This window comes from Astyanax mexicanus, chromosome 6, assembly GCF_023375975.1.
Source record: "Astyanax mexicanus isolate ESR-SI-001 chromosome 6, AstMex3_surface, whole genome shotgun sequence".
Taxonomy (NCBI): domain Eukaryota; kingdom Metazoa; phylum Chordata; class Actinopteri; order Characiformes; family Acestrorhamphidae; genus Astyanax; species Astyanax mexicanus.
In genome coordinates, this window is record NC_064413.1 from 24,169,601 (window position 1) to 24,186,568 (window position 16,968).

The following is a 16,968-nucleotide window of genomic DNA, read 5'->3' on the forward strand; positions in this document are numbered from 1 at the left end:
CACCATGAAGAAGTAAAGCGTGGGGGGACCGTGCTTTAAAAGGCCCCCGTCTCCCAGGCTCTAATGTATTGGCTCTGTAGTCAATACTGAACACTGGGAAACTGGTACTTGTCTAAAGTATGTGAAATCAAAAACACAAGGGGAATATAATGGGAAGAACTGGGTATTCAAGGAAATGAGTGAAATTCATTATTATTTTTTTTTCACATTTTTTAATCTCTTTTACAAAAGTTTACTTATTTTACAATATCCATCCCACTTTCAAATACATGTTTTCATGAGCTCTGTAGTGAGTAAGTTTAGTGCTTTTCTGGCACTGACTTCGTATTTACAGTGTACCTTTTAATATATAAAATAGGAACACACACTGAGCCACACATGGTCATGTGATACTGTGACATAGAGCTTACCCATGATGCAATGGGGTGTAGTTGAACTTTTTAATTTGATTAATAATTAGGGAATTGTGTATGGAGGATTTTTTCTGAGGTAATGGGGTGTTAGTTTGTGGTGAAATAGATGTTTTAGGGTTGTTGTATTGCGTTTTTTGGTGTTTTTGGTTAATTCTGAGCAGTCACCATGAAGAAGTAAAGCGTGGGGGGACCTTGCTTTAAAAGGCCCCCGTCTCCCAGGCTCTAATGTATTGGCTCTGTAGTCATTACTGAACACTGGGAAACTGGTACTTGTCTAAAGTATGTGAAATCAAAAACACAAGGGAAATATAATGGGAAGAACTGGGTATTCAGGGAAAAGAGTGAAATTTATTATTATTTTTTTTTCACATTTTTTAATCTCTTTTACAAAAGTTTACTTATTTTACAATATCCATCCCACTTTCAAATACATGTTTTCATGAGCTCTGTAGTGAGTAAGTTTAGTGCTTTTCTGGCACTGACTTCGTATTTACAGTGTACCTTTTAATATATAAAATAGGAACACACACTGAGCCACACATGGTCATGTGATACTGTGACATAGAGCTTACCCATGATGCAATGGGGTGTAGTTGAACTTTTTAATTTGATTAATAATTAGGGAATTGTGTATGGAGGATTTTTTCTGAGGTAATGGGGTGTTAGTTTGTGGTGAAATAGATGTTTTAGGGTTGTTGTATTGCGTTTTTTGGTGTTTTTGGTTAATTCTGAGCAGTCACCATGAAGAAGTAAAGCGTGGGGGGACCTTGCTTTAAAAGGCCCCCGTCTCCCAGGCTCTAATGTATTGGCTCTGTAGTCAATACTGAACACTGGGAAACTGGTACTTGTCTAAAGTATGTGAAATCAAAAACACAAGGGAAATATAATGGGAAGAACTGGGTATTCAGGGAAATGAGTGAAATTTATTATTATTTTTTTTTCACATTTTTTAATCTCTTTTACAAAAGTTTACTTATTTTACAATATCCATCCCACTTTCAAATACATGTTTTCATGAGCTCTGTAGTGAGTAAGTTTAGTGCTTTTCTGGCACTGACTTCGTATTTACAGTGTACCTTTTAATATATAAAATAGGAACACACACTGAGCCACACATGGTCATGTGATACTGTGACATAGAGCTTACCCATGATGCAATGGGGTGTAGTTGAACTTTTTAATTTGATTAATAATTAGGGAATTGTGTATGGAGGATTTTTTCTGAGGTAATGGGGTGTTAGTTTGTGGTGAAATAGATGTTTTAGGGTTGTTGTATTGCGTTTTTTGGTGTTTTTGGTTAATTCTGAGCAGTCACCCTGAAGAAGTAAAGCGTGGGGGGACCGTGCTTTAAAAGGCCCCCGTCTCCCAGGCTCTAATGTATTGGCTCTGTAGTCATTACTGAACACTGGGAAACTGGAACTTGTCTAAAGTATGTGAAATCAAAAACACAAGGGAAATATAATGGGAAGAACTGGGTATTCAGGGAAATGAGTGAAATTCATTATTATTTTTTTTTCACATTTTTTAATCTCTTTTACAAAAGTTTACTTATTTTACAATATCCATCCCACTTTCAAATACATGTTTTCATGAGCTCTTTAGTGAGTAAGTTTAGTGCTTTTCTGGCACTGACTTCGTATTTACAGTGTACCTTTTAATATATAAAATAGGAACACACACTGAGCCACACATGGTCATGTGATACTGTGACATAGAGCTTACCCATGATGCAATGGGGTGTAGTTGAACTTTTTAATTTGATTAATAATTAGGGAATTGTGTATGGAGGATTTTTTCTGAGGTAATGGGGTGTTAGTTTGTGGTGAAATAGATGTTTTAGGGTTGTTGTATTGCGTTTTTTGGTGTTTTTGGTTAATTCTGAGCAGTCACCATGAAGAAGTAAAGCGTGGGGGGGGGGGACCGTGCTTTAAAAGGCCCCCGTCTCCCAGGCTCTAATGTATTGGCTCTGTAGTCATTAGTGAACACTGGGAAACTGGTACTTGTCTAAAGTATGTGAAATCAAAAACACAAGGGAAATATAATGGGAAGAACTGGGTATTCAGGGAAAAGAGTGAAATTTATTATTATTTTTTTTTCACATTTTTTAATCTCTTTTACAAAAGTTTACTTATTTTACAATATCCATCCCACTTTCAAATACATGTTTTCATGAGCTCTGTAGTGAGTAAGTTTAGTGCTTTTCTGGCACTGACTTCGTATTTACAGTGTACCTTTTAATATATAAAATAGGAACACACACTGAGCCACACATGGTCATGTGATACTGTGACATAGAGCTTACCCATGATGCAATGGGGTGTAGTTGAACTTTTTAATTTGATTAATAATTAGGGAATTGTGTATGGAGGATTTTTTCTGAGGTAATGGGGTGTTAGTTTGTGGTGAAATAGATGTTTTAGGGTTGTTGTATTGCGTTTTTTGGTGTTTTTGGTTAATTCTGAGCAGTCACCCTGAAGAAGTAAAGCGTGGGGGGGACCGTGCTTTAAAAGGCCCCCGTCTCCCAGGCTCTAATGTATTGGCTCTGTAGTCAATACTGAACACTGGGAAACTGGAACTTGTCTAAAGTATGTGAAATCAAAAACACAAGGGAAATATAATGGGAAGAACTGGGTATTCAGGGAAAAGAGTGAAATTTATTATTATTATTTTTTCACATTTTTTAATCTCTTTTACAAAAGTTTACTTATTTTACAATATCCATCCCACTTTCAAATACGTGTTTTCATGAGCTCTGTAGTGAGTAAGTTTAGTGCTTTTCTGGCACTGACTTCGTATTTACAGTGTACCTTTTAATATATAAAATAGGAACACACACTGAGCCACACATGGTCATGTGATACTGTGACATAGAGCTTACCCATGATGCAATGGGGTGTAGTTGAACTTTTTAATTTGATTAATAATTAGGGAATTGTATATGGAGGATTTTTTCTGAGGTAATGGGGTGTTAGTTTGTGGTGAAATAGATGTTTTAGGGTTGTTGTATTGCGTTTTTTGGTGTTTTTGGTTAATTCTGAGCAGTCACCATGAAGAAGTAAAGCGTGGGGGGACCGTGCTTTAAAAGGCCCCCGTCTCCCAGGCTCTAATGTATAGGCTCTGTAGTCAATACTGAACACTGGGAAACTGGTACTTGTCTAAAGTATGTGAAATCAAAAACACAAGGGAAATATAATGGGAAGAACTGGGTATTCAGGGAAAATAGTGAAATTTATTATTTTTTTTTTTCACATTTTTTAATCTCTTTTACAAAAGTTAACTTATTTTACAATATCCATCCCACTTTCAAATACATGTTTTCATGAGCTCTGTAGTGAGTAAGTTTAGTGCTTTTCTGGCACTGACTTCGTATTTACAGTGTACCTTTTAATATATAAAATAGGAACACACACTGAGCCACACATGGTCATGTGATACTGTGACATAGAGCTTACCCATGATGCAATGGGGTGTAGTTGAACTTTTTAATTTGATTAATAATTAGGGAATTGTGTATGGAGGATTTTTTCTGAGGTAATGGGGTGTTAGTTTGTGGTGAAATAGATGTTTTAGGGTTGTTGTATTGCGTTTTTTGGTGTTTTTGGTTAATTCTGAGCAGTCACCATGAAGAAGTAAAGCGTGGGGGGGGGGGACCGTGCTTTAAAAGGCCCCCGTCTCCCAGGCTCTAATGTATTGGCTCTGTAGTCATTAGTGAACACTGGGAAACTGGTACTTGTCTAAAGTATGTGAAATCAAAAACACAAGGGAAATATAATGGGAAGAACTGGGTATTCAGGGAAAAGAGTGAAATTTATTATTATTTTTTTTTCACATTTTTTAATCTCTTTTACAAAAGTTTACTTATTTTACAATATCCATCCCACTTTCAAATACATGTTTTCATGAGCTCTGTAGTGAGTAAGTTTAGTGCTTTTCTGGCACTGACTTCGTATTTACAGTGTACCTTTTAATATATAAAATAGGAACACACACTGAGCCACACATGGTCATGTGATACTGTGACATAGAGCTTACCCATGATGCAATGGGGTGTAGTTGAACTTTTTAATTTGATTAATAATTAGGGAATTGTGTATGGAGGATTTTTTCTGAGGTAATGGGGTGTTAGTTTGTGGTGAAATAGATGTTTTAGGGTTGTTGTATTGCGTTTTTTGGTGTTTTTGGTTAATTCTGAGCAGTCACCCTGAAGAAGTAAAGCGTGGGGGGGACCGTGCTTTAAAAGGCCCCCGTCTCCCAGGCTCTAATGTATTGGCTCTGTAGTCAATACTGAACACTGGGAAACTGGAACTTGTCTAAAGTATGTGAAATCAAAAACACAAGGGAAATATAATGGGAAGAACTGGGTATTCAGGGAAAAGAGTGAAATTTATTATTATTATTTTTTCACATTTTTTAATCTCTTTTACAAAAGTTTACTTATTTTACAATATCCATCCCACTTTCAAATACGTGTTTTCATGAGCTCTGTAGTGAGTAAGTTTAGTGCTTTTCTGGCACTGACTTCGTATTTACAGTGTACCTTTTAATATATAAAATAGGAACACACACTGAGCCACACATGGTCATGTGATACTGTGACATAGAGCTTACCCATGATGCAATGGGGTGTAGTTGAACTTTTTAATTTGATTAATAATTAGGGAATTGTATATGGAGGATTTTTTCTGAGGTAATGGGGTGTTAGTTTGTGGTGAAATAGATGTTTTAGGGTTGTTGTATTGCGTTTTTTGGTGTTTTTGGTTAATTCTGAGCAGTCACCATGAAGAAGTAAAGCGTGGGGGGACCGTGCTTTAAAAGGCCCCCGTCTCCCAGGCTCTAATGTATAGGCTCTGTAGTCAATACTGAACACTGGGAAACTGGTACTTGTCTAAAGTATGTGAAATCAAAAACACAAGGGAAATATAATGGGAAGAACTGGGTATTCAGGGAAAATAGTGAAATTTATTATTTTTTTTTTTTCACATTTTTTAATCTCTTTTACAAAAGTTAACTTATTTTACAATATCCATCCCACTTTCAAATACATGTTTTCATGAGCTCTGTAGTGAGTAAGTTTAGTGCTTTTCTGGCACTGACTTCGTATTTACAGTGTACCTTTTAATATATAAAATAGGAACACACACTGAGCCACACATGGTCATGTGATACTGTGACATAGAGCTTACCCATGATGCAATGGGGTGTAGTTGAACTTTTTAATTTGATTAATAATTAGGGAATTGTGTATGGAGGATTTTTTCTGAGGTAATGGGGTGTTAGTTTGTGGTGAAATAGATGTTTTAGGGTTGTTGTATTGCGTTTTTTGGTGTTTTTGGTTAATTCTGAGCAGTCACCATGAAGAAGTAAAGCGTGGGGGGACCTTGCTTTAAAAGGCGCCCGTCTCCCAGGCTCTAATGTATTGGCTCTGTAGTCATTACTGAACACTGGGAAACTGGTACTTGTCTAAAGTATGTGAAATCAAAAACACAAGGGAAATATAATGGGAAGAACTGGGTATTCAGGGAAAAGAGTGAAATTTATTATTATTATTTTTTCATATTTTTTAATCTCTTTTACAAAAGTTTACTTATTTTACAATATCGATCCCACTTTCAAATACATGTTTTCATGAGCTCTGTAGTGAGTAAGTTTAGTGCTTTTCTGGCACTGACTTCGTATTTACAGTGTACCTTTTAATATATAAAATAGGAACACACACTGAGCCACACATGGTCATGTGATACTGTGACATAGAGCTTACCCATGATGCAATGGGGTGTAGTTGAACTTTTTAATTTGATTAATAATTAGGGAATTGTATATGGAGGATTTTTTCTGAGGTAATGGGGTGTTAGTTTGTGGTGAAATAGATGTTTTAGGGTTGTTGTATTGCGTTTTTTGGTGTTTTTGGTTAATTCTGAGCAGTCACCATGAAGAAGTAAAGCGTGGGGGGACCGTGCTTTAAAAGGCCCCCGTCTCCCAGGCTCTAATGTATTGGCTCTGTAGTCATTAGTGAACACTGGGAAACTGGTACTTGTCTAAAGTATGTGAAATCAAAAACACAAGGGAAATATAATGGGAAGAACTGGGTATTCAGGGAAAAGAGTGAAATTTATTATTATTTTTTTTTCACATTTTTTAATCTCTTTTACAAAAGTTTACTTATTTTACAATATCCATCCCACTTTCAAATACATGTTTTCATGAGCTCTGTAGTGAGTAAGTTTAGTGCTTTTCTGGCACTGACTTCGTATTTACAGTGTACCTTTTAATATATAAAATAGGAACACACACTGAGCCACACATGGTCATGTGATACTGTGACATAGAGCTTACCCATGATGCAATGGGGTGTAGTTGAACTTTTTAATTTGATTAATAATTAGGGAATTGTGTATGGAGGATTTTTTCTGAGGTAATGGGGTGTTAGTTTGTGGTGAAATAGATGTTTTAGGGTTGTTGTATTGCATTTTTTGGTGTTTTTGGTTAATTCTGAGCAGTCACCCTGAAGAAGTAAAGCGTGGGGGGACCGTGCTTTAAAAGGCCCCCGTCTCCCAGGCTCTAATGTATTGGCTCTGTAGTCAATACTGAACACTGGGAAACTGGAACTTGTCTAAAGTATGTGAAATCAAAAACACAAGGGAAATATAATGGGAAGAACTGGGTATTCAGGGAAAAGAGTGAAATTTATTATTATTATTTTTTCACATTTTTTAATCTCTTTTACAAAAGTTTACTTATTTTACAATATCCATCCCACTTTCAAATACATGTTTTCATGAGCTCTGTAGTGAGTAAGTTTAGTGCTTTTCTGGCACTGACTTCGTATTTACAGTGTACCTTTTAATATATAAAATAGGAACACACACTGAGCCACACATGGTCATGTGATACTGTGACATAGAGCTTACCCATGATGCAATGGGGTGTAGTTGAACTTTTTAATTTGATTAATAATTAGGGAATTGTATATGGAGGATTTTTTCTGAGGTAATGGGGTGTTAGTTTGTGGTGAAATAGATGTTTTAGGGTTGTTGTATTGCGTTTTTTGGTGTTTTTGGTTAATTCTGAGCAGTCACCATGAAGAAGTAAAGCGTGGGGGGACCGTGCTTTAAAAGGCCCCCGTCTCCCAGGCTCTAATGTATTGCCTCTGTAGTCAATACTGAACACTGGGAAACTGGTACTTGTCTAAAGTATGTGAAATCAAAAACACAAGGGAAATATAATGGGAAGAACTGGGTATTCAGGGAAATGAATGAAATTCATTATTATTTTTTTTTTCACATTTTTTAATCTCTTTTACAAAAGTTTACTTATTTTACAATATCCATCCCACTTTCAAATACATGTTTTCACGAGCTCTTTAGTGAGTAAGTTTAGTGCCTTTCTGGCACTGACTTCGTATTTACAGTGTACCTTTTAATATATAAAATAGGAACACACACTGAGCCACACATGGTCATGTGATACTGTGACATAGAGCTTACCCATGATGCAATGGGGTGTAGTTGAACTTTTTAATTTGATTAATAATTAGGGAATTGTGTATGGAGGATTTTTTCTGAGGTAATGGGGTGTTAGTTTGTGGTGAAATAGATGTTTTAGGGTTGTTGTATTGCGTTTTTTGGTGTTTTTGGTTAATTCTGAGCAGTCACCATGAAGAAGTAAAGCGTGGGGGGGGGGGGGGGGGGACCGTGCTTTAAAAGGCCCCCGTCTCCCAGGCTCTAATGTATTGGCTCTGTAGTCATTACTGAACACTGAGAAACTGGTACTTGTCTAAAGTATGTGAAATCAAAAACACAAGGGAAATATAATGGGAAGAACTGGGTATTCAGGGAAATGAGTGAAATTCATTATTATTTTTTTTTTCACATTTTTTAATCTCTTTTACAAAAGTTTACTTATTTTACAATATCCATCCCACTTTCAAATACATGTTTTCATGAGCTCTTTAGTTTGTAAGTTTAGTGCTTTTCTGGCACTGACTTCGTATTTACAGTGTACCTTTTAATATATAAAATAGGAACACACACTGAGCCACACATGGTCATGTGATACTGTGACATAGAGCTTACCCATGATGCAATGGGGTGTAGTTGAACTTTTTAATTTGATTAATAATTAGGGAATTGTGTATGGAGGATTTTTTCTGAGGTAATGGGGTGTTAGTTTGTGGTGAAATAGATGTTTTAGGGTTGTTGTATTGCGTTTTTTGGTGTTTTTGGTTAATTCTGAGCAGTCACCATGAAGAAGTAAAGCGTGGGGGGACCTTGCTTTAAAAGGCGCCCGTCTCCCAGGCTCTAATGTATTGGCTCTGTAGTCATTACTGAACACTGGGAAACTGGTACTTGTCTAAAGTATGTGAAATCAAAAACACAAGGGAAATATAATGGGAAGAACTGGGTATTCAGGGAAAAGAGTGAAATTTATTATTATTTTTTTTTCACATTTTTTAATCTCTTTTACAAAAGTTTACTTATTTTACAATATCCATCCCACTTTCAAATACATGTTTTCATGAGCTCTGTAGTGAGTAAGTTTAGTGCTTTTCTGGCACTGACTTCGTATTTACAGTGTACCTTTTAATATATAAAATAGGAACACACACTGAGCCACACATGGTCATGTGATACTGTGACATAGAGCTTACCCATGATGCAATGGGGTGTAGTTGAACTTTTTAATTTGATTAATAATTAGGGAATTGTGTATGGAGGATTTTTTCTGAGGTAATGGGGTGTTAGTTTGTGGTGAAATAGATGTTTTAGGGTTGTTGTATTGCGTTTTTTGGTGTTTTTGGTTAATTCTGAGCAGTCACCCTGAAGAAGTAAAGCGTGGGGGGACCGTGCTTTAAAAGGCCCCCGTCTCCCAGGCTCTAATGTATTGGCTCTGTAGTCAATACTGAACACTGGGAAACTGGAACTTGTCTAAAGTATGTGAAATCAAAAACACAAGGGAAATATAATGGGAAGAACTGGGTATTCAGGGAAAAGAGTGAAATTTATTATTATTATTTTTTCACATTTTTTAATCTCTTTTACAAAAGTTTACTTATTTTACAATATCCATCCCACTTTCAAATACATGTTTTCATGAGCTCTGTAGTGAGTAAGTTTAGTGCTTTTCTGGCACTGACTTCGTATTTACAGTGTACCTTTTAATATATAAAATAGGAACACACACTGAGCCACACATGGTCATGTGATACTGTGACATAGAGCTTACCCATGATGCAATGGGGTGTAGTTGAACTTTTTAATTTGATTAATAATTAGGGAATTGTGTATGGAGGATTTTTTCTGAGGTAATGGGGTGTTAGTTTGTGGTGAAATAGATGTTTTAGGGTTGTTGTATTGCGTTTTTTGGTGTTTTTGGTTAATTCTGAGCAGTCACCCTGAAGAAGTAAAGCGTGGGGGGACCGTGCTTTAAAAGGCCCCCGTCTCCCAGGCTCTAATGTATTGGCTCTGTAGTCAATACTGAACACTGGGAAACTGGAACTTGTCTAAAGTATGTGAAATCAAAAACACAAGGGAAATATAATGGGAAGAACTGGGTATTCAGGGAAAAGAGTGAAATTTATTATTATTATTTTTTCACATTTTTTAATCTCTTTTACAAAAGTTTACTTATTTTACAATATCCATCCCACTTTCAAATACATGTTTTCATGAGCTCTGTAGTGAGTAAGTTTAGTGCTTTTCTGGCACTGACTTCGTATTTACAGTGTACCTTTTAATATATAAAATAGGAACACACACTGAGCCACACATGGTCATGTGATACTGTGACATAGAGCTTACCCATGATGCAATGGGGTGTAGTTGAACTTTTTAATTTGATTAATAATTAGGGAATTGTGTATGGAGGATTTTTTCTGAGGTAATGGGGTGTTAGTTTGTGGTGAAATAGATGTTTTAGGGTTGTTGTATTGCGTTTTTTGGTGTTTTTGGTTAATTCTGAGCAGTCACCATGAAGAAGTAAAGCGTGGGGGGGGGGGGACCGTGCTTTAAAAGGCCCCCGTCTCCCAGGCTCTAATGTATTGGCTCTGTAGTCATTACTGAACACTGGGAAACTGGTACTTGTCTAAAGTATGTGAAATCAAAAACACAAGGGAAATATAATGGGAAGAACTGGGTATTCAGGGAAATGAGTGAAATTCATTATTATTTTTTTTTTCACATTTTTTAATCTCTTTTACAAAAGTTTACTTATTTTACAATATCCATCCCACTTTCAAATACATGTTTTCATGAGCTCTTTAGTTTGTAAGTTTAGTGCTTTTCTGGCACTGACTTCGTATTTACAGTGTACCTTTTAATATATAAAATAGGAACACACACTGAGCCACACATGGTCATGTGATACTGTGACATAGAGCTTACCCATGATGCAATGGGGTGTAGTTGAACTTTTTAATTTGATTAATAATTAGGGAATTGTATATGGAGGATTTTTTCTGAGGTAATGGGGTGTTAGTTTGTGGTGAAATAGATGTTTTAGGGTTGTTGTATTGCGTTTTTTGGTGTTTTTGGTTAATTCTGAGCAGTCACCATGAAGAAGTAAAGCGTGGGGGGACCGTGCTTTAAAAGGCCCCCGTCTCCCAGGCTCTAATGTATTGGCTCTGTAGTCAATACTGAACACTGGGAAACTGGTACTTGTCTAAAGTATGTGAAATCAAAAACACAAGGGAAATATAATGGGAAGAACTGGGTATTCAGGGAAATGAATGAAATTCATTATTATTTTTTTTTTCACATTTTTTAATCTCTTTTACAAAAGTTTACTTATTTTACAATATCCATCCCACTTTCAAATACATGTTTTCATGAGCTCTTTAGTGAGTAAGTTTAGTGCTTTTCTGGCACTGACTTCGTATTTACAGTGTACCTTTTAATATATAAAATAGGAACACACACTGAGCCACACATGGTCATGTGATACTGTGACATAGAGCTTACCCATGATGCAATGGGGTGTAGTTGAACTTTTTAATTTGATTAATAATTAGGGAATTGTGTATGGAGGATTTTTTCTGAGGTAATGGGGTGTTAGTTTGTGGTGAAATAGATGTTTTAGGGTTGTTGTATTGCATTTTTTTGTGTTTTTGGTTAATTCTGAGCAGTCACCATGAAGAAGTAAAGCGTGGGGGGGACCTTGCTTTAAAAGGCCCCCGTCTCCCAGGCTCTAATGTATTGGCTCTGTAGTCATGACTGAACGCTGGGAAACTGGTACTTGTCTAAAGTATGTGAAATCAAAAACACAAGGGAAATATAATGGGAAGAACTGGGTATTCAGGGAAAAGAGTGAAATTTATTATTTTTTTTTTTTTCACATTTTTTAATCTCTTTTACAAAAGTTTACTTATTTTACAATATCCATCCCACTTTCAAATACATGTTTTCATGAGCTCTGTAGTGAGTAAGTTTAGTGCTTTTCTGGCACTGACTTCGTATTTACAGTGTACCTTTTAATATATAAAATAGGAACACACACTGAGCCACACATGGTCATGTGATACTGTGACATAGAGCTTACCCATGATGCAATGGGGTGTAGTTGAACTTTTTAATTTGATTAATAATTAGGGAATTGTGTATGGAGGATTTTTTCTGAGGTAATGGGGTGTTAGTTTGTGGTGAAATAGATGTTTTAGGGTTGTTGTATTGCGTTTTTTGGTGTTTTTGGTTAATTCTGAGCAGTCACCATGAAGAAGTAAAGCGTGGGGGGACCTTGCTTTAAAAGGCCCCCGTCTCCCAGGCTCTAATGTATTGGCTCTGTAGTCATTACTGAACACTGGGAAACTAGTACTTGTCTAAAGTATGTGAAATCAAAAACACAAGGGAAATATAATGGGAAGAACTGGGTATTCAGGGAAAAGAGTGAAATTTATTATTATTTTTTTTTCACATTTTTTAATCTCTTTTACAAAAGTTTACTTATTTTACAATATCCATCCCACTTTCAAATACATGTTTTCATGAGCTCTGTAGTGAGTAAGTTTAGTGCTTTTCTGGCACTGACTTCGTATTTACAGTGTACCTTTTAATATATAAAATAGGAACACACACTGAGCCACACATGGTCATGTGATACTGTGACATAGAGCTTACCCATGATGCAATGGGGTGTAGTTGAACTTTTTAATTTGATTAATAATTAGGGAATTGTGTATGGAGGATTTTTTCTGAGGTAATGGGGTGTTAGTTTGTGGTGAAATAGATGTTTTAGGGTTGTTGTATTGCGTTTTTTGGTGTTTTTGGTTAATTCTGAGCAGTCACCATGAAGAAGTAAAGCGTGGGGGGACCTTGCTTTAAAAGGCCCCCGTCTCCCAGGCTCTAATGTATTGGCTCTGTAGTCAATACTGAACACTGGGAAACTGGTACTTGTCTAAAGTATGTGAAATCAAAAACACAAGGGAAATATAATGGGAAGAACTGGGTATTCAGGGAAATGAGTGAAATTTATTATTATTTTTTTTTCACATTTTTTAATCTCTTTTACAAAAGTTTACTTATTTTACAATATCCATCCCACTTTCAAATACATGTTTTCATGAGCTCTGTAGTGAGTAAGTTTAGTGCTTTTCTGGCACTGACTTCGTATTTACAGTGTACCTTTTAATATATAAAATAGGAACACACACTGAGCCACACATGGTCATGTGATACTGTGACATAGAGCTTACCCATGATGCAATGGGGTGTAGTTGAACTTTTTAATTTGATTAATAATTAGGGAATTGTGTATGGAGGATTTTTTCTGAGGTAATGGGGTGTTAGTTTGTGGTGAAATAGATGTTTTAGGGTTGTTGTATTGCGTTTTTTGGTGTTTTTGGTTAATTCTGAGCAGTCACCCTGAAGAAGTAAAGCGTGGGGGGACCGTGCTTTAAAAGGCCCCCGTCTCCCAGGCTCTAATGTATTGGCTCTGTAGTCATTACTGAACACTGGGAAACTGGAACTTGTCTAAAGTATGTGAAATCAAAAACACAAGGGAAATATAATGGGAAGAACTGGGTATTCAGGGAAATGAGTGAAATTCATTATTATTTGTTTTTCACATTTTTTAATCTCTTTTACAAAAGTTTACTTATTTTACAATATCCATCCCACTTTCAAATACATGTTTTCATGAGCTCTTTAGTGAGTAAGTTTAGTGCTTTTCTGGCACTGACTTCGTATTTACAGTGTACCTTTTAATATATAAAATAGGAACACACACTGAGCCACACATGGTCATGTGATACTGTGACATAGAGCTTACCCATGATGCAATGGGGTGTAGTTGAACTTTTTAATTTGATTAATAATTAGGGAATTGTGTATGGAGGATTTTTTCTGAGGTAATGGGGTGTTAGTTTGTGGTGAAATAGATGTTTTAGGGTTGTTGTATTGCATTTTTTTGTGTTTTTGGTTAATTCTGAGCAGTCACCATGAAGAAGTAAAGCGTGGGGGGACCTTGCTTTAAAAGGCCCCCGTCTCCCAGGCTCTAATGTATTGGCTCTGTAGTCATGACTGAACGCTGGGAAACTGGTACTTGTCTAAAGTATGTGAAATCAAAAACACAAGGGAAATATAATGGGAAGAACTGGGTATTCAGGGAAAAGAGTGAAATTTATTATTTTTTTTTTTCACATTTTTTAATCTCTTTTACAAAAGTTTACTTATTTTACAATATCCATCCCACTTTCAAATACATGTTTTCATGAGCTCTGTAGTGAGTAAGTTTAGTGCTTTTCTGGCACTGACTTCGTATTTACAGTGTACCTTTTAATATATAAAATAGGAACACACACTGAGCCACACATGGTCATGTGATACTGTGACATAGAGCTTACCCATGATGCAATGGGGTGTAGTTGAACTTTTTAATTTGATTAATAATTAGGGAATTGTGTATGGAGGATTTTTTCTGAGGTAATGGGGTGTTAGTTTGTGGTGAAATAGATGTTTTAGGGTTGTTGTATTGCATTTTTTTGTGTTTTTGGTTAATTCTGAGCAGTCACCATGAAGAAGTAAAGCGTGGGGGGACCTTGCTTTAAAAGGCCCCCGTCTCCCAGGCTCTAATGTATTGGCTCTGTAGTCATGACTGAACGCTGGGAAACTGGTACTTGTCTAAAGTATGTGAAATCAAAAACACAAGGGAAATATAATGGGAAGAACTGGGTATTCAGGGAAAAGAGTGAAATTTATTATTTTTTTTTTTCACATTTTTTAATCTCTTTTACAAAAGTTTACTTATTTTACAATATCCATCCCACTTTCAAATACATGTTTTCATGAGCTCTGTAGTGAGTAAGTTTAGTGCTTTTCTGGCACTGACTTCGTATTTACAGTGTACCTTTTAATATATAAAATAGGAACACACACTGAGCCACACATGGTCATGTGATACTGTGACATAGAGCTTACCCATGATGCAATGGGGTGTAGTTGAACTTTTTAATTTGATTAATAATTAGGGAATTGTGTATGGAGGATTTTTTCTGAGGTAATGGGGTGTTAGTTTGTGGTGAAATAGATGTTTTAGGGTTGTTGTATTGCGTTTTTTGGTGTTTTTGGTTAATTCTGAGCAGTCACCATGAAGAAGTAAAGCGTGGGGGGACCGTGCTTTAAAAGGCCCCCGTCTCCCAGGCCTCAATGTATTGGCTCCGTAGTCATTACTGAACACTGGGAAACTGGTACTTGTCTAAAGTATGTGAAATCAAAAACACAAGGGAAATATAATGGGAAGAACTGGGTATTCAGGGAAAAGAGTGAAATTTATTATTATTTTTTTTTTTCACATTTTTTAATCTCTTTTACAAAAGTTTACTTATTTTACAATATCCATCCCACTTTCAAATACATGTTTTCATGAGCTCTGTAGTGAGTAAGTTTAGTGCTTTTCTGGCACTGACTTCGTATTTACAGTGTACCTTTTAATATATAAAATAGGAACACACACTGAGCCACACATGGTCATGTGATACTGTGACATAGAGCTTACCCATGATGCAATGGGGTGTAGTTGAACTTTTTAATTTGATTAATAATTAGGGAATTGTGTATGGAGGATTTTTTCTGAGGTAATGGGGTGTTAGTTTGTGGTGAAATAGATGTTTTAGGGTTGTTGTATTGCGTTTTTTGGTGTTTTTGGTTAATTCTGAGCAGTCACCATGAAGAAGTAAAGCGTGGGGGGACCGTGCTTTAAAAGGCCCCCGTCTCCCAGGCTCTAATGTATTGGCTCTGTAGTCAATACTGAACACTGGGAAACTGGTACTTGTCTAAAGTATGTGAAATCAAAAACACAAGGGGAATATAATGGGAAGAACTGGGTATTCAAGGAAATGAGTGAAATTCATTATTATTTTTTTTTCACATTTTTTAATCTCTTTTACAAAAGTTTACTTATTTTACAATATCCATCCCACTTTCAAATACATGTTTTCATGAGCTCTGTAGTGAGTAAGTTTAGTGCTTTTCTGGCACTGACTTCGTATTTACAGTGTACCTTTTAATATATAAAATAGGAACACACACTGAGCCACACATGGTCATGTGATACTGTGACATAGAGCTTACCCATGATGCAATGGGGTGTAGTTGAACTTTTTAATTTGATTAATAATTAGGGAATTGTGTATGGAGGATTTTTTCTGAGGTAATGGGGTGTTAGTTTGTGGTGAAATAGATGTTTTAGGGTTGTTGTATTGCGTTTTTTGGTGTTTTTGGTTAATTCTGAGCAGTCACCATGAAGAAGTAAAGCGTGGGGGGACCTTGCTTTAAAAGGCCCCCGTCTCCCAGGCTCTAATGTATTGGCTCTGTAGTCATTACTGAACACTGGGAAACTGGTACTTGTCTAAAGTATGTGAAATCAAAAACACAAGGGGAATATAATTGGAAGAACTGGGTATTCAAGGAAATGAGTGAAATTCATTATTATTTTTTTTTCACATTTTTTAATCTCTTTTACAAAAGTTTACTTATTTTACAATATCCATCCCACTTTCAAATACATGTTTTCATGAGCTCTGTAGTGAGTAAGTTTAGTGCTTTTCTGGCACTGACTTCGTATTTACAGTGTACCTTTTAATATATAAAATAGGAACACACACTGAGCCACACATGGTCATGTGATACTGTGACATAGAGCTTACCCATGATGCAATGGGGTGTAGTTGAACTTTTTAATTTGATTAATAATTAGGGAATTGTGTATGGAGGATTTTTTCTGAGGTAATGGGGTGTTAGTTTGTGGTGAAATAGATGTTTTAGGGTTGTTGTATTGCGTTTTTTGGTGTTTTTGGTTAATTCTGAGCAGTCACCATGAAGAAGTAAAGCGTGGGGGGGGGGGGACCGTGCTTTAAAAGGCCCCCGTCTCCCAGGCTCTAATGTATTGGCTCTGTAGTCAATACTGAACACTGGGAAACTGGTACTTGTCTAAAGTATGTGAAATCAAAAACACAAGGGAAATATAATGGGAAGAACTGGGTATTCAGGGAAATGAGTGAAATTCATTATTATTTTTTTTTTTCACATTTTTTAATCTCTTTTACAAAAGTTTACTTATTTTACAATAT